The 18,787-nt window shown below is 49.2% G+C and overlaps 1 protein-coding gene across 4 annotated transcripts in view; it reads right to left on the bottom strand.

The window, feature by feature from the left end:
* TMEM51 (transmembrane protein 51) overlaps positions 1-17,177 on the bottom strand; it is a 69,757-nt gene extending 52,580 nt beyond the window's left edge. For 2 of the 4 annotated variants that reach the window (XM_032759001.2, XM_032759006.2), the window contains exon 1: positions 15,804-15,942. The gene's annotated coding sequence lies outside the window, so the exon portion shown is untranslated. Of the gene's footprint in view, positions 1-15,171; positions 15,375-15,803; positions 15,943-16,957 lie in introns of those variants that run through there. The other 2 variants (XM_032759002.2, XM_032759003.2) reach the window with 2 other exon arrangements.
* Positions 17,178-18,787: the final 1,610 nt, after the last annotated feature.

Raw genomic sequence — 18,787 nt, 5'->3', positions numbered from 1 at the left:
GGGAAGCAAGTTTGTCTACTCCTTTCTGTGAGAAGTTCCCAGTCACTGGCTCACCCTGGGAGAGAGAGTACGCGTGTTCTAAAGCTACCAACAGACTTCCTCAGACGCGGTGAGTCAGTACAAACACACAGGCAAGGTTGAAGAACTCCATGGCCTTCCTCTCTCTTGGCTCAGCCAGGCACAGTTCCTCTCAGACCAAGACAAAACTTAGCCTATGCTGTTAAATCAATGGTTCTACCAGCTTCCAATCATAAAACCAAGGGGCAATAATACATAAAACTGGAACTTATACATTCTGAGTTACAGCTAATTGCAGATGTATCCAAGCTCATTATACATTTATCTACCATTTGTCTGTAAAAGATTGCCTCTACGGTCCTTCCTTCCTTCTTTTCTTCCCCATTCCCCTTCTTTCTTTTGGTGCACAGACCCCTTTGAGAATCTGATGAAAGCTACTAACCTGCCACAGAAAAATGCAGAGATAGAATACTTGACAGAGAATGCTTGACAGACAATTTCAGGTGGTTAGCGGGTCCTTAAAGGTGATTGAGGATCCTCATAGGAGTTATTACAAGTTTGAAATTACCCAACAATTTCATAATGATCCTGACCACTATAATACTTTATCGCTTTGATGACCAGGCATCCTTATATGCAGAGACAATTTCTAGAAGTATATACAAGAAATTGCAGATGGTGGCCTACCTCTCATATAAGGGAATTGGAGCCTGGAATGAGAGGGAGATGCATATTTTTTCATTGGACATCTTTTTACACCGTTTGATTTTTTTATACCATGTGCATATATTAGTTTCCTAATTAAAGAAAAAGAATTAATGAAAAAGTTACTTAAGAACTATCACTACTCATTGTCATTTCCATGCCTGTGATATGGGAAAGGGAGAGTCATCAATGGGGAGGCGGTCAACCGCCTACCTAGCAGGGTGAAACCCGCATCAGCTGGCAAAGTGAAAGCATCACTCCAGAAAAGACAGATGGTTTCACCGGGTCTTCAGCATAGGTCACTGAAGTTCCAAATGGGAGGGGAGGATATTATCAATGTTTCATTAGGTCCCTGCATAGCCCTGGTGCTGGCTGGAGGAACTGGCCCAAACCTCCCAAGTTTGGTCATTTCATATAAAGATAAACATACACTCACATACAAACCCAGTAATTCCACTCCTAGGTATTTCCCCAGGAGAAGTGAAAACATATGTTGATACTAAAACCTCTGAATGTTTATAGCAGCTTTAATCATAATCACCAAAAAGTAGACACAATCCAAATATCCTTTTAACAGGTGAAGGGATAAGTAAACTGTGGTCCTGCACGTTCATACCATGGAATAAATGCATAAATGCAGTGTGGGGAAATTTCAAATGTATTTTTTTTTTTTTTTTTTGAGACAGAGTCTTGCTCTATCGCCCAGGCTGGAGTGCAGTGGCGTGATCTCGGCTCACTGCAAGCTGAGCCTCCCAGGTTCATGCCATTCTCCTGCCTCAGCCTCCCAAGTAGCTGGGACTACAGGCGCCTGCCACCATGCCCAGCTAATTTTTTGTGTTTTTAGTAGAGACGAGGTTTAACTGTGTTAGCCAGGATGGTCTCGATCTCCTGACCTCGTGATCCGCCCTCCTCGGCCTCCCAAAGTGCTGGGATTACAGGCGTGAGCCACCGCACCCGGCCATCTCAAATGTATTCTACTGAGTAGAAGCAGCTAGACTCCAAAGGCACCATACTGTATGATTCTATTTACGTGACATCCTGGAAAGGGCAAAACTATAACGACAGAAAAAAGATCAGTGGCTGCTGGGGGGTGGAGACACGAGAGACTACAAAGAAGCAGCAGGAGAGAATTTTGGGGGGTGATGGAACTTTGCTACATCTTGATTGTGGTGGTGGTTGCATGACTGCCTGTGTTTGTCAAAACTCATCGAACTGTGTTCAAATTGAAAATTACATATATGTATATAAAATATAATGATGGGCGAGTATTTTCTTTTCTTTCTTTGTTTTTTGAGATAGAGTCTCACTCTGTCATCCAGACTAGAGTGTAGTGCTCTGATCTTGGCTCACTGCAACCTCCGCCTCCTGGGTTCAACGGCTTCTCCTGCCTCAGCCTCCCGAGTATCTGGGATTACAGGCGCCTGCCACCACGCCCAGCTAATTTTGTATTTTTAGTAGAGACGAGGTTTCACCATGTTGGCCAGGCTGGTCTCAAATTCCTGACCTCAAGTGATCCACCCGCCTCGGCCTCCCAAAGTGCTGGGATTACAGCGTGAGCCACCGCGCCCAGCCTTGGGTGAGTATTTTCTCACAGTTGCCTATGAGTCGGCTGCTGTGGCTTCCACCATGCTCCTATCTCAGCTTCCTAAGTCTAAGAAGGGAGGCCCAGATACTCGAAGTTTGAAGGGTAAACCAACCACCAGGAGTGGCAGCTGATGTCTTCAAAGCTCTCTACAGTTCTCAAAGCACCTTGCCTGGCAGTAATCCCTGTGGGATGCATAACTAGACTATGGGTCTTCAGCACAGGTCATTAAAGTTCCAAATGGGAGGAGAAGGTGTTATCAATAACAGTTTTGTTATGAAAACAATGCTTGTTTAACAAATAAAAATTAGTTAAATATAGATTAGCAGAAAGAATATCGAAACCCCCCATGGCTACCCCCATCCATAACTGCTGATAAATATCTATGATGGTCTCCATGCTTTCTTGTGTGCTGTGTAAGCAAAATACTTTTTTGTTTTTTACAAAAATGGGATATTGCTGCAATACGTTTTATAACCTTAACTATTTTTTTCGAGACAAAATCTCACTCTGTCACCCAGGCTGGAATGCAGTGGTGCAGTCTCGGCTCACCGCAACCTCCACCTCCCAGTATAACCTTAATTTTGAAAAATTTGATGTATAATGAACAATCTTTCATATCATCAGTATTCATCAACACTGGAATTTTTAGTGGTTGAGGACCACTTCAGTATATGAAAGAGCTGCAATTTATGTCACCAATTCCCTGTTGCTGCAAGTATATTTGATTTTTAGTTTTATTGCTATTATAAATACTGTTGAAATTAACTCCGTATACAACCATAAATTGTTACCTCGGGATAAAATCTTGGTATTGAAGATATTACTAACAAGGTTAAAATCTTGGAATTAAAAGTGTTTTAAAGCTAAATGCTTTAAAGGTTTCGACCTGCATTTTCAGACTGTTCTCCAGTTTACGCTTCTACGCTGAGCTCCTGAAAGCACTACCTCCCAGTTAGCATTATGTAAATTAAAATTTTAAAACTTTTAAAACATTTTAGATTTCCTGTGTGAAAGATGGCATTGTTTTAATTGGCATTTCCTTTAATACAATGAGGCTGAATACTGATTCTTTTTTTCCCATGTACTAATTGGCCACCAGCATTTCTTCTTCTTTTTTTTGAGACACGGTCACCCAGGCTAGACTGCAGTGGCATAGTCATGGCTCACTGTAGCCTCTACCTCCTGGGCTTATGTAATCCTCCCACCTCAGCCTCCCAAGCAGCTGAGACTACAGGTGCATGCCATTATGCCCAACTAATTTTGTTCATTTTTTATAGATACGAGGTCTCACCATGTTGCCCCGGCTGATCTCAAACTCCTGGGCTCAAGCTATCCTCTCGCCTCAGCCTCCCAAAATGTTGGGATTGCAGGTGTCAGCCACTGTGCCCGGCCTCAGCATTTCTTCTTTGCCCATTTCTCAACTAGGGCATTCAGCTTTTCCTTACTAACTAGAAAAGCAGGCTGGGCGTGGTGGCTCATGCCTGTAATCCCAGCACTTTGGGAGGCTGAGGCAGACAGATCACAAGGTCAAGACCATCCTAGCTAACATGGTGAAACCTCGTCTCTACTACAAATACAAAAATTAGCTGGGTGTGGTGGCGTGCACCTGTAGTCCCAGCTACTCGGGAGGCTGAGGCAGAAGAATCGCTCGAACCCGGGAGGCAGAGGTTGCTGTGAGCCGAGATTGTGCCACTGTACTCTGGCTGGGCGACAGAGCGAGACTCCATCTCAAAAAAAAAAAGCAAAACAAAAAAAAGCAAAGCTCCTGCATGTATTCAGAACACAACCCCTTGTCTGTTCTGTGTTGCAAATATTGTCCCTAGTTTATCATTTGATATATCAAAGTTTTTAAATTTTAGAAGCCTAATCTAAAAATCACTTTCAATAATCTTTTATAATGTTGCCTTTCACTCTCATGTTAAAGAACACCCTTCCAAAAAGGGGCTGTAGTAACTTTACAGTGGAGAAACGTGGCAGACACCACCTTAACCAAGTGACCAAGGCTGATGTCATCAATAAGAAGTTACACTGATATTATTTCCATCCTAACATGATTCAGTGAGAAGCACACTTCACTTTTGTAGGATTCTTTCCCAAAACCCAAAGGCCCAGTCCAGTCACGAGAAGACATCAGGCAAACCCAAATTCAGGGAAGTTCTACAAAACACTAACCAGTACTCTTCAAAGCTCTCAAGGTCATGAAATTTAAGAAAAGACTGAGACAGTGTCACAGTTCAGAAGATACTAAGGAGACAAGATGACCAAATGCAATGTGGCATCTTGAATTGGATCCTGGAGAATAAAAATGCAGTGGGAAATCCGGCGAAATCAAAATAAAGTCTGTAGTTTAGTTAGTTGTGATGTCGATTTCTTAGCTTTGATAAGTATAGTACGGTTATGTAAGATGCCAACATTAGACCGGGCGTGGTGGCTCATGCCTGTAATCCCAGCACTTTGGGAGGCCAAGGTGGGTGGATCACCTGAGGTAAGGAGTTCAAGACCAGCCTGGCCAACATGGTGAAACCCTGTCTCTACTAAAAATACAAAAATTAGCCAGGCATGGTGGCGCATGCCTGTAATCCCAGCTACTCGGGAGGCTGAGGCAGGAGAATAGCTTGACCCCAGGAGGTGGAGGTTGCAGTGAGCCGGGATCATGCCACTGTACTCCAGCCTGGGTAACAGAGTGAGACTCTGTCCCCTTCCAAAAAAAAAAAAAAAAGCAACATTAGGGGAAGTTGGGTGAAGGGAAGACAAAAATGCCTCATATTACCTTTGCAACTTTTCTATAAATCTAAAATTAAACAAAAATTTATTTAAAGAGTCTTGGCTAGGACCATCTCTGGACAGATTAAAAACAAAATGGGTTTCTAATTTTGTTGCTATTATTGCAAAAAATAACAGTCTCGAAACTAACTCCTTACACTCATCAATTGTTTTCTTAGGATAAACTTCTGGAATTGAAATTATGGTGTTTTCTAAAGCCTCTGGGCATTCTAGAAAGAAAAGCAGAAAGAACAGGAAGGAAAAAAGCCACCAAAGTTCCTGGCTTTGAACAGGGGTACGAGGTAGGTGGGGGTGGAAAGTAGTTCCTTGTGACTGATGCAGTTGGAGTGGGGGTAAGGCAGCAGTAATAGGTCTGGAAAGATTAACCGAAGCTGACTCTAAGAAGTCTGGGCTTTATAGTGTTGAAAGTTAAAGAGCTTAGCCTCAGCTTGATCCTGCAAGCATAGGGAAGTGGCAAAGATTTCAGATCAGTGCATTTGACATGTTATGATTTGTTATTTTACTTGTTGGTTTCCTGCTTGACTGACTCCTCCCTGCTGCCTAATAAGGTGTAAGCTCCAAGAGGGCAGGAACTGAGCCTGTCTTAGGCACTGTTTTCCCCCAAAGCCTGGAAGAACACCTGGTCTGTAGAGAGAACGCAATGATATGGCCGAATGACTGAGTCTTGTTTCCAAAATACTCCCCGCCCCACCAACTTTTTAGTGTGATAAAATGCACATAACATAAAGTTGACTATCTTAACCATTTTTCCATGAACAGTTCAGTGGCATTAAGTACATTCATACTGCTGTGCAACCATCACCATCATGCATTCACAGAACGCTTTCATTTTACAAAACTGAAACTCCTTACCCATTAAATCCTAACTCTCCATTCCCCTTCCCCCAGCCCCTGGCAACCGACATTCTACTTTCCACCTCTATGATGTCTAGATTCCTCATACAAGTAGAATCATATAGTATCTGTCTTTTTGTGACTGGCTTATTTCACTTAGCATGATGTCCTCAAGGTTCGTCCATGTTGCAGCATGGTGTCAGAATTTCCTTCCACATGGAGGCTGAATAATATTCCATTGTATGGATAGACCACATTGTGGGGAAAAGAGAGATCAGATTGTAACTGTGTCTGTGTAGAAAGAAGTAGACATAGGAGACTCCATTTTGTTCTGTACTAAGAGAAATTCTTCTGCCTTGAGATGCTGTTAATCTATAACCTTACCCCCAACCCCATGCTCTCTGAAACGTGCTGTCTCAACTCAGGGTTATATGGATTAAGGGGCTGTGCAAGGTGTGCTTTGTTAAACAGATGCTTGAAGGCATCACCACTCCCTAATCTCAAGTACCCAGGGACACAAAAACTGCAGAAGGCCGCAGGGACCTCTGCCTAGGAAAGCCAGGTATTGTCCAAGGTTTCTCCCCATGTGATAGTCTGAAATATGGCCTCGTGGGAAGGCAAAGACCTGACCGTCCCCCAGCCCAACACCCGTAAAGGGTCTGTGTTGAGGAGGATTAGTACAAGAGGAAGGAATGCCTCTTTGCAGTTGAGACAAGAGGAAGGCATCTGTCTCCTGCCCATCCCTAGGCAATGGAATGTCTCGGTATAAAACTCGATTGTGTGTTCCATCTACTGAGATAGGAGAAAACTGCCTTAGGGCAGGAGGTGGGACATGCGGGCAGCCATACTGCTCTGTAAGGCATTGAGATGTTTATGTATATGCGTATCTAAAACACAGCACTTAATTCTTTACCTTGTTCATGATGCAGAGATCTTTGTTCAAGTGTTTATCTGCTGACCTTCTCTCCACTATTATCCTATGACCCTGCCACATCCCCCTCTCCGAGAAACACCTAAGAATGATCAATAAATACTAAGGGAACTCAGAGGCCGGCGGGATCCTCCATATGCTGAACGCTGGTCCCCTGGGCCCCCTTATTTCTTTCTCTATACTTTGTCTCTGTGTCTTTTTCTTTTCCAAGTCTCTCATTCCACCTAATGAGAAACACCCACAGGTGTGGAGGGGCAACCCACCCCTTCACATTTTGTTGATTCATTCATCCTTTGATGGATATTTGGGTTGTTTTCATATTTTAGCTATTATGAGTAATGCTTATATAAACATGGGTGTACAAATATCTCTTCAAAAACCTGTTTTCAATTCTTTTGAGTATTGATACAGTTTGAATATTGGTCCTCTCCAAATCTCATGTTGAAATTTGATCCCCAGGCTGGATGCAGTGGCCACGCCTGTAATCCCAACATTTTGGGAGGCCCAGGCAAGTGGATCACTCGAGGTCAGGAGTTCAAGACCATCCTGGCCAACATGGTGAAACCCCATCTCTACTAAAAATACAAAAATTAGCTGGACATGGTGGCACATGCCTGTAATCCCAGCTACTCGGGAGGCTGAGGCATGAGAATCGCTTGAACCCAGGAGGCAGAGGTTGCAGTGAGCCAAGATTGTGCGACTGCACTCCAGTCTGGGCAACAGAGTAAGGCTCTGTCTCAAAAAAAGAAGACAAATTTGATCCCCAATGTTGGAGGTGGGGCCTAGTGGGTGTTTGGTTGTTGGTAGTGGATCCCTCTTGAATGGCTTGGTGCCCAAAGATCTGGTTGTTAAAAGAGTCTGCTCCCCACTTCTTCTCTTCTCTTCTCTCTCACCACATGACGCCTGCTCTCCTTCTGCCCGAAGCCCTCACTAGAAGCAGATGCTGATGCCATGCTTCTTGTACAGCCTTGTATATCCATGGGCTAAATAAACCTCTTTCTTTTTTTGAGATTGAGTCTTGCTCTGTCGCTAGGCTGGAGTGCAGTGGCTCCATCTCGGCTCACTGCAACCTCCGCCTCCCGGGTTCAAGCGATTCTCCTGCCCCAGCCTCCTGAGTAGCTGGGACTACAGGTGCCTGCCACCACGCCTGGCTGATTTTTGTATTTTTAGTAAAGACGGGGTTTCACCATGTTGGCCAGGATGGTCTCGATCTCGTGATCTGCCTGCCTCGGTTTCCCAAAGTGCTGGGATTACAGGCGTAAGCCACTGCGCCTGGCCAATAAATCTCTTTTCTTTATAAATTACCCAATCTCAGGTATTTCTTTACAGTAACACAAATGGCCTAAGACAAGTATGCACCCAGAAGTGAAACTGCTGGATCCTACAGTTATTCGATTTTAATTTTTTGAGAAAAATGACTTTTGTTTTTTTTGAGATGAGTCTCACTCTGTTGCCCAGGCTGGAGTGCAGTGGCACGATCTTGGTTCACTGAAACCTCTGCTTTCCAGGTTCAAGCGATTCTTGTGGTCAGCCTCCTGAGTAGCTGGGATTACAGGCACCTGCCACCACACCCGGGTAATTTTTCTATTTTTAGTAGATATGGGGTTTCACCATGTTGGCCAGGCTAGTCATGAACTCCTGACCTCAAGCAATCCACCCGCCTTGGCCTCCCAAAGTGCTGGGATTACAGGTGTGAGCCACCATGCCCAGCCCCCAAAATGACTTCTAAGAAGAAACTATATAAAATACTTTTTCCACCTCTGCCTTCAGCATCTGCCCTGAGTTCAGCGTTTCTACACTCAGTATCGGCCTGTGTTAACAAAGCTCTTTTACACCTTGAGGCCTTTGCACAGGCAGTTGCCTCCACCAGGAAGACCTATGGCGGCGGCGGCTGCACCTGCCCTCCCTGCTCCCCATTTCAGCTCAGACTGCACTCTTTCTGAAAATCCTTCCTGACTCTCCAAGTTTGGGTTAAGCCTCCTCCTTCACGGGCTGTGCTTCCTCATCTTTATTCACATGTTGTTAAGGTACAATCCCTGCTGCCTCCCGTGGGGGATCAGCTCCATCGGGGCGGAAGGCAGGGGCTGACTCTCCCTTGTTCCTGGGCTCAGTGCCTGGCACACCATATGTATCAGGAGATTTGTTTAAAGTGATGGCGCCTGTGTTTAGCTACAGGCAATTTCCCCCAAAAGAAGAGAATTTGCATCTGTCACTGTTTGAAAACAATAATCACCCACAGGCAGTTCCAGTACCTAACTGCTTCTCTCCAAATTGCAGGCAGTTTTAATGAAGCTGTATGTGAGGTCTCTTATAGTAACTTAAGAAAGTTTGAGTGTTTGTTTTGTTTTTTAAAATCATGTTCTGGCTGGGTGTGGTGGCTCACGCCTGTAATCCTAGCACTTTGAGAGGCTGAGGCAGGTGGATCACTTGAGGTCAGGAGTTCAAGACCAGCTTGGCCAACATGGTGAAACCGTATCTCTACCAAAAATACAAAAATTGGCTGGGCGTGGTGGCATGCGCCTATAATCCCAGCTACTCTGGAGGCTGAGGCAAGAGAATCGCTTGAATCTAGGAGGCAGAGGTTGCAGTGAGCCAAGATTGCACCACTGCACTCCAGCCTGGGCAACAGAGTGAGACTCTGTCTCAAAATAAATAAATAAATAAAACAAAGTCATTTTCCCTCACCAAGTATCAACAAACCATGCCCCACACCCTAACCAGCATAGGAAAAGGTAAGAAGGTAAGGCAGGTAAATCCCACCCGCTTCTCTCCACCCCTCCCTAGACCAGATGTGAGGAGAAAAACACGGAAAAGACATAAAATTCTCCAAGATTTAGAGCCACCTAATTTTACCTGTTGAGTAGAGGAAATAGCAAAACCTCCTGGAGACATCTAGAACTGCACATCATGTGAGTCCACGATCTTAAAAAAAAGAACTTGCACCCTGTGGTGAGTTCTCGTTCTGCCAGGTTCCGCCAGGATTTGGTGACCCTGGGCTTATCATCTCAAAGGCCTCTCAGGCCAGGGGATGGGCCTGGGAAGCTTCCCTTGGTAAAGCTCTGGCGACATTAAAAAAAGAAGGCTAGGTGTGGTGGTTCATGCCTAGGCCGAGGCAGGCGGATCATGAGGTCAAGAGATCGAGACCATCCTGGCCAACATGGTGAAATCCCATCTCTACTAAAAATACAAAAATGAGCTGGGTGTGGTGGCGCATGCCTGTAGTCCCAGCTACTTGGGAGGCTGAGGTAGGAGAATCACTTGAACCTGGGAAGTGGAGGTTGCTGTGAGCCAAGATTGCACCACTGCACTCCAGCCTGGCAACAGAGCGAGACTCTGTCTCAAAAAACAAAACAAAAAAAGAAATGCCAGAACAGGGTTATTAACTCTTCTTTGTTTGAAATGTGGTATTGAAAAAATTAATGCTTTGTGCATCTCAGCGATATAAATTGGGTTGTTGGCACGAGAGTGACAGGCTTTAGGATAAACATGAATTCCTAGTGCACACAACAGTGTGGCCTATAGGGGTCACAGGCTGCACCGTGAACGTGTGTTTTGAGTCTCTCATTTGTGGAGGGGTCAAGGGTTCACATTTGCAGATTCTCCTCAATGTGAGGCCTGAGTGCCACCTCCCCCGCAGCAAAGGCCCCAGCCTCTCTGTTTTGTGGCCTCAGTTTCTTCTTCTAAGAATTGAGGAGGCTAGACGAACAATGGCTTCCAACTTTCTGTTTTATTTTTTAAAGTCACAGAGTTTTAAAAGTGGATGTTTTGTATCCTTAGCATAAGCCGAGCTTCCTTCCTGTCGGCCCTGCCTCCACCACTCAGCTGTGTCCCTGCAAACCCCTGAGTTGCTTCTAGGACCCATCCAAGGTTTCCCAGGATCACAGTATAAAAACCAGTGAACCGGAGCTACATTGCCCAAGGTTCTTACCATGCAGTAGGAGATACGTTTTTACCTAGTGACTCAGTGCACATCCACAAACAGATAACTGAAAGTTTTACTAAGGAATATTTCTCGCGACAGGAAATGCATTCTATTTTCTAGTCCACTGTCTTCTACTTCACTTGTTGAAAGCCAGTGGAAAACCACTCAACGATGCTAAAATCCACTAATAAGTGGCTGTCCACAGTCTGTAAACATGAGCTTAGAAAATCTCCAAGATACGAGTACTTCCAGTACTGATGATTTATGGCATTAACAAAGCTGTGATCCTGGTAGACAGAGACAGAGACCCCACCCCATCCTGTCCCCAGGGTGGGGTGTCCTACATGAACCACCCGACTAGGAAACAAATTCTCTGCACATCTTTGCTATTGAAACACCTGCTCTGCAAGAGCCAGGGTTTGGAGACAGCATGCCAAATACTGATTTTTCTAGAGACCTGTGCTTGCCTAACCCCATGCCTAATCCCAGGGAGATTTGGGGCAAGGGGCAGGGATGGTGGGGTGGCAGCACTTGGATGGGTTAAAACAAACACAGCAAAAATAAATAAACACATAAAAGTTAGAAGAAACAAAGCTCTCTCCCTCCCTCTGTGTGAATTTGGGTCACACCCATCACGCCCAGATGGCCCATGGCTTCCATTTCTAAGAGTTCAGAGAGAATTGCTTTCCCAAACCCCACAGTGATGCAGAAAAATGGCCCTCTGGACTCCCACAGTGGTGAACTGGAAATATCTTTGCACTTTGCACAGCGTCACAGGGTTTTGGCCAAGGGAATACCTGCTAGCCATCAAGGGGTGGAAGCACATGAGACCCACAGGTTAGATCCTGCGTGAAGTCACTCACATTATCACATGAAGATAACAGGCACTGTAATGACGAATTGAAAAACCAGGATATGGCTGGGCATAGTGGCTCTTGCCTGTAATCCCAGCACTTTGGGAGGCTGAGGTGGGAGGATCACTTGAGCCCAGGAGTTCAAGACTAACCTGGGCAACACACAGAGACCTTGTCTCTATTTTTTCAAAAGCAACAACAACAAACCAGGACATGAAACAGCTCAGCAAACAAAAACCTGAATAAAACACCACAATATTGACAGTGGTCACCAGCCTTCACGATGTCATCTGCTCGTTTTTACAAGGAACATGTACTTCTTTTGTAATCTGTGGACGAAAACAACTTTAAAAGCCTGCCATCCAAAGACACATTATCAAATCTGGCTAAGGGAGTGCCAGATAAATGCACTCACTAGCTCATGCCGTGGTGTTAATGCCAGTTTGAACAGACAGGACCTGGAAATGCACAGACACACTCTTCAGTGTGCATGCCTCATCTTTCAGGACTCTCGGCCCTTACTCCTCCTGACCATGTCACCACGGATGCCACAAAAACACCTGGTAGTGTGAAGTGCAGAGAGAAAGGGAATCTTGGAGGGTGAGGGTGCTCTGTTTTGTTTTTCAAGAATCATCCTCAAAATCATTCGAAACAAACTCTGGAACCTCGGGTTCTGGTCCTGGCTGTGATCTCAGGCAAATCTCCTCTCCCCAGTTGTCAAATAAGCAGAGTGGATTTTCTGATGGCTAAGATCCCTCTGGCCCTGATATTCTAAGATCTAAAGCTACCAGCATTCAGGTTTAAGGGCTGCTAAGTCTGATAAATCCAGGGCAAGAGAGAATGTGGAGACTTTAGGTTGCTCCGCCCAAGTAAACACCACAGATAGAAGAAGGTGAGGACCAACCGTCAGTCTTGAGACAGGAGCTGAGGGGAGGAGTCGAGGGTCAGGGGAGCTCAGCAGAGACCCTCAGAGGGCTATCTCTGGTCAGCATCTTGGGGCTGTCTGGGAGGCACAGGGCTGTGCGGCCTGGTACTGGGAAACCAAAGAGGTGGCTTGTTTCTTCCAAACAAATGGCCTGTTTCTTTCTCAGGAGCAAGAGCTCCCAGGAGGGGTGGCCATGGCAGCGAGGGCTCAATCCAGGGGAGGGGAGAATAAAACATTGGCAGGGGAGGCTGTGCCACCTGTCCAGGCTGGGGAGGAGCTCAACTCTGTGAAGCTGCTTGAAAGACAGAGGTTGAGAAACCTGGGGCCCAAAACAGTCTTGGTCCCGAATGTGGCCAGGCCTCCTGGGTTAACGCAAAGGACCCTAGAAGGGAGTCAGGAGGGCTGGGTTGCAGTCCCAGTTCTGCTGCTGAACTGCTGTGTGTCCTTGGGTAAGTCCCATCCCCTCTCTGAGTTTTGTTTGTCAAATGAGAATGATGTCTCTGATGACCTGAAGGTCCCCCTCCACCTGAGACATTCTAGGACCTTCCTTTTCCCTCCAAGCAAAGGGAGACTTCATGGAGAAGGATATTCTCATAGCTTTCACTGCAAGAGGAGGATTCCTCCAAGCTTCAGAGCAGAAACAAAAGTAAAAGCAAAAGTCAGCCCCCATACCACATCCCAAGTCAGAAGGCACCTGAGCTTCTGAAACTTTCCCGGCACCAAGGGAGACAATGCTTCTCTTTTGCATGACTCCCATCTTAATTTGGGGCTGGGGGAAGAGAATCCACACTAAAGCTCCTCACACTCCGGCCTCTTCCAGCCCAAGAAGTCTGAGGGGTTTACAGCCAGGCCTGCAGAGGGAGGGAGGAACATTGACCAGAAACACGACCTATTAAAACGGGAGCCCCAGAAGCTCCAGCTGGCCTCTGCCTCCAGCTTTCCCATCCCTCAGGCAGAGAAATTCCCAGGCTCGTGACATCTGGAGCCAGAGAGCCAGAGAGTCGCAGCTGGAGGGGCTTGGGTCCTGCCAATATTCCAGACACTCACTCACTACTTCTCTCTGGCAGAAGACCAGGCTGGCAGTTTGGGCCTCATGTAGAACCCCAGAATCTTACCCTTGACCAACAGTCATGAGTGAAGGCCACACATTACTCTCTGCTTCCTGTATGGGCCTCCCATCCAGCTCCCCCATTCATTCCCACTGCCCCCACCAACCCACAGGCCAGCCTCTCTCTCCTAGGAGTCTTCTCTAGGATCCTCGCCAACTTCCAGGCAGCCAGGATTATCTTCTTAACATATGGATGGGATCAGACGACTTCCCTGCTTAGAGAACTTGAATGAAAGGGACGTCTTTCTCCATGTTGTTCATCTTCGTTGAGCACCTAGAACAGTGCCTGGCCCACAGAAGGTGCTCAGCCAACATATGTTGAATGATTCCAAGAAAGCCCCTACCTGTCCAGTCCAGCTCACTCCAGACCCTCCATTCCCTTTACTTTTCCACACCCTCCACTGCCTGAGCACCTTCCCCAGCCCAGCACACCCCAGGCACACTCCCGTCTCCGTGCCTTTGCCTGTGCTGTTCCATCTGCCCAGACACCCTTCCTCCCCTGTTCCCTGGGGGGACTCCAGTTCCCTGATGAATATTCCAATACTCTTTTCTTAACAGGACCTCCTGAGTTATTTCCTTTCTTCTGTTCTCATCTAAGCCGTGTGACGTAACTTACTATAGAGTACTTCATGTGCTAGGCATAAATACCCCACCTCGCCCTTGGAGATCATCATCCCATTTTACAGATGAAGAAACTGAGGCTCAGAGAGGTCAGGTCACACAGCCAGCAAGTGGTGTGGCCTGACTGTATCGCCAATTCTGCAACATTTGTCATGAGTATCCCTGACTCCCTCACTAGGCTGGGGGCTCCCTGAGGCTCCTCGGCTCTGGGTCACTGGGGCAGGCCCCAGACACCCCATCAGAGAGCTGTCAGCTCCGAAGCCATGAGGAACAGGTTCACCACTAGCCTCGTCTCTCTTTCTTTGGCCTTTTCTCCCAGTCTGGAGGTACCTCTCAATTGGTGGAGTGAGATATTTGGAGGGGCAGGGGCTCTGTCCCAATAGGTCAGGATCCTCATGTGACAGGTTTCTGGGGTGTGAAAGCTGTTCACGGTCCCAGGGCCAACAGTTCCCTAGACAAGCTGTTCTCCAGGTAACCTATTCAGAAGGAAAGCCGGAAGCCGGCCTGTCCTAGAGGGGCAATCCTTCCACCAGCTGACCTACCTCCACCTGTTCGGGTCCCGGCCCCGCCCACCTCGTCCCCGCCCACCCCACTCCGGCAGCGCCCGGGTTCCCAGCAGCCAGACCTCCCCTGCTGTTGGGAAGGACCTGCAGTCCCATGCACCGTCACAGGCACCTCGGAGCGCTGCGCAGGGCACCCCACGGGCTGCTCCTTGGGGAAACCGTGGGGGAGGGGCCAGGTCTGTCGCCCCGACCTCTGGTTGGGAAAGAGACCATTATCCTGTAATGCAGACCAGGCGCGCCGGCCAAGCGCCTCCCGTTTGTGCGCTGATTTGAGATCTGATTTGTACTCTGCTCTCCCCTAGGCCCGGTAACCTAACTTACCGCTGAGTGCTTGCTGGGTGCTGCGCATGAACGCCCCGCCGCACCCTGGGACGTTATCATGTCAATTTCACAGATGAAGAAACCGATGCGCTCAGGAAAGGACTCGAGTTTCAATCCACTTTGCTCACGCCCGATTCTTTACCCCCGTGTTTGCTTGTAGAGCGACACACACATACGCACGAATCTAAATCCCTCAAAGGCCCCGACTTCCACAGAGTAAGGGATGCGCGAGCAAAGGGCCAAGGTGGTTTCCTGGGACCTGCTGGGAAGTTCTCCTCCTAACCACGCGCTGAAAGCGCTTCTGAAGAAGCCAAGGGTTCGAAGCCCGCCGGGCGGAGAGCACCTGTCCCCGCCAACAGGGGGCCCCCAAGGCCAGCTGCCTTCCCCAGCCGAGGCCAGCTGGCCAGGCGCAGTGCCCGGGAGGCGGGAGTGTCCCGTACTGGCGGGGCGCGGCCGCAGAGGGTGCGGGGTGCGGAGTCCTCCTGGTGGTCGACTCCAGGCAGGAAGCGCTCGGCGGACAGACGGACGGACAGGCGACCCAGACGGACCTCGGCCCCCTTACCCGGCCCTGAGGGGAACCCACAGCGCTCCGCGGGAAGCGGCGGGCGCAAGGCGCGGCGGCTCAGACTTACCCGGGAGGCGGCGGGTCTGGCTCCGTCTCGGCTGGGCGGCCCGGGGCTGGGGGCTTCGCGACCCCCGCGCCCCACCCGGGCGGCCTCCTCGGGGGGCGCCGCGATCTCTGGGCTGGGGTTCGGGGGATTCTCAGCCGAGGGAACGCGGCGGTGGAGAGGGCGCACTGCCCTCTCGGGGACCGGGTTGGGGACGCAGGAAGCGCGGCCTAGGAGCGCCGGCGTGCGGGAGGGAGGGACCGCGGGAAGCGGAGGGCGGTGCCGGCCGGGAGCGGCCTCCAGCCCGGAGAAGCACCGCCCACCGGCCGACCCTCCCTCCCGGCCCTCGGCACCACCCCCGGGCCCGAGGCGAGGTATCGCAGCTGAGCGGGGCGGGCACCCACTCCCCCGCGTATGCCGCGGGAGTGCGCTGTGTGTGCCGGAGGCTGGACCTAAGTTCTCCCCAACCCTTGCCAGCCGAGTTGGATAAGAGGGGGTCGGGAGAAAATAGAGCCCTGATCCCCCCTCCTCCCTAGGACCCGGAGAATCGGTGTGCATGCGTGTGCGCGCGCGACGGGTGGTGGTCGAGGAATGTCTCAAGCCAGAAGTCCCAGGTTTTAGGGGTTTAAGTGGAGCTGGGAGACCCGCTTCCCTCCCACACCAGGCGCAGACGCCGAGGCACAGCTCCGCCAGCCGCCCCGCCTTTACCTGGCGGGACACTCTCCTCTCCTCCTTCCCGGGGAGGCCGCCGCCTCCCTCTCCCCCTTCTGCCCTGGGCTGGTTCCCAGCGAGGCGAGTGACGGGCACAAGTAGGGAAGGAGAAAGCGAGTTTTTAAAAACCGAGTCAGCTCACGCCCTCGGCCAGGGTCCCCACCCGTTGCCTGGTCCCCAGGGCGCCCTCGGGATCGCACACCTGAGTCCCGGCCCAGGTGGGGCTCATTCCGGGTTCTTGCGCGCGGGCAATGGATCGGGGCGCGCTGCACCGGACGCCTGCCCTGCTGAGGGCTCATCCCCAGCTTTGCCGAGAACTTTCCCGGCGAGGCACCGGCTGGCGTTCTCCCAGCCTGCGCGTGGCAGGCGGGCAGCCAGTCTCTGCTCGGATCCATAGAGGCCCCGAGCTGCCGCCGAGTCCTGGCTCCGGGGAGTGCAAACCCGAAGTCGGCGCGGACGCCTCTTACCCGCGGCTCTGCCTCCGCCCTTTGGAGATTTGCCCTCGGAACCGCGTTGCTCTAGTGCCCGAACTAGGGTGGGCTGGTTTCAGCCAGACCGCCAAAAAAACGTGGATTCTAAACACAGAGGGAAGAGCCACCTCCCATTCCCTCTCTCAACCTTAGATTTTTTTGAATTCCGAGAGAGGTCAGGCCGGGGTCCCCTTCTTGGGTGAGCGTCCAGCCCTTTGAAGTTCAAACACTGAGAAGCCGATAGGCAGCTGGCAGGCGTCACAGGATCGAGCCGAGGACTGAAGGCGCCTCCTAGCGGGAATCCACCGCCTCCAGACGAAAATAGGCTGCAATCAAGTTCACTTCCAAAGGCAGAATTCATGGGTACATATGGTGTCCACGTGTGTATACCTGCAGAGTTGTAACATGCGGGCATTTCTCCTCCCACCCCGCCATTCTGGCTTCTTGCACCGTAACAGCTCGACAGAACCTTGGCGTCCACAAAAAGGCAAGTTTGGGTCTGCCTTATGATTTGGGGTGGGAAGGCATTTGGGGAAACAGTCTCTATGTCTATAACAGCAACTGCTATTCCTCACATCCTTGCTATGAACCAGGCGCGGGGTTACTACCCACATCCCCTGAACCATCTCATTTAATCCTCATAACCTGGGAGGTGGTTATTATTGGTTATGCCCACTTTATAGAAGAGAAAGCTGAGGCTTAAGGAGGTGAGGTCGTTTTGCCTAATGAAAACACAGCTGGGAAGTATCAGGATCTAGACCCAAGTTGATCCACTCCAGAGCTTCTGCTCTCCCTCCCATAGCATAATTCCTCCTGTCTGCCCATACTCTCCACCCTGAGGGAAGGTTCACCTTGCCTGGCCACCTGCAAATGCTGAATAAATATTTGTTGGATGAATGAAAGCCCCAAATAATAACCCATGATTTTAGTCAATGGGGAGAACCCTTTGTGTAGGCAGGTACCTATAATAATATGCTCCCATTTAAGAGCTGTGTGTATTCATCCCAGTTTAGACAATGCATGTGGGGACCTTCCCAGGCTCCAAAGGAGTGACAGGAAACAGTCACGTAGCTCTCAGATAAGACCAGGACTCTGGTTTTCATTTGACTCTGCAAGATGGACTTTGGAGAGGCCGGGGGTGGGGGCGGGGGGTGATCATTCAGAACAGCTGTTCCAGCTCCTAATCTGAAGGCAAAGAGCTGCTGTACTTTTCCATGCCAGGGTCATCCCAGACCCGCCCCACTCTGTTGCAGACCCAACTGGGCAGGTCTTGTTTATCGCAGGATATCATCTTCAGAGTGTTCCATTTAAGCAGGCTCACCCTGGCTGATCTGGGGAGAGACTGACGAAATTCTCAGGCAAAGCTGAGGCCCAGGCAAAACTGAAGAAGCTACCAAAGGAAACATGTCTCTCCTTATCCTCCTCTCCTCCAGGGCCCTCTCCCTCTACGTGGTTAGTTTCTCTGAATCTTCCCTACCATTTATTGAACCCTGTGTTTCACGTGCACTGCATACATTGTGCTATTTGGTTCTCGAAACAGCCCTAGAAGGAAGATTCTATTATTCTAGTTTTTCAGGTGAGGCTGTTAAGACTCAGAGAAGTTAGGTACCTAGATCTGCTAGCAAGTGACAAAGTATTTGAATCTGGGGTCTTTGCAGGGCCTTTGCTCTAAATCACTAAGCTAGGAACCCCCTTCTGTGATAGGCAGAATAATGGCTGCCCAAAGATGTTCACAACCTGATCCCCAGAACTGGTTACTTTACATGGCAAAAGGGACTTTGCAGAGGGAGTCAAGTTAAGGATGTTGGGACAGGGAGGTTATCCTTG

The sequence above is a fragment of the Hylobates moloch genome, unplaced genomic scaffold (assembly GCF_009828535.3).
Source record: "Hylobates moloch isolate HMO894 unplaced genomic scaffold, HMol_V3 SCAFFOLD_9, whole genome shotgun sequence".
Lineage (NCBI taxonomy): Eukaryota > Metazoa > Chordata > Mammalia > Primates > Hylobatidae > Hylobates > Hylobates moloch.
Note: the sequence above shows the minus strand (reverse complement) of the source record. Positions and strands in the feature narration are given on the sequence as shown.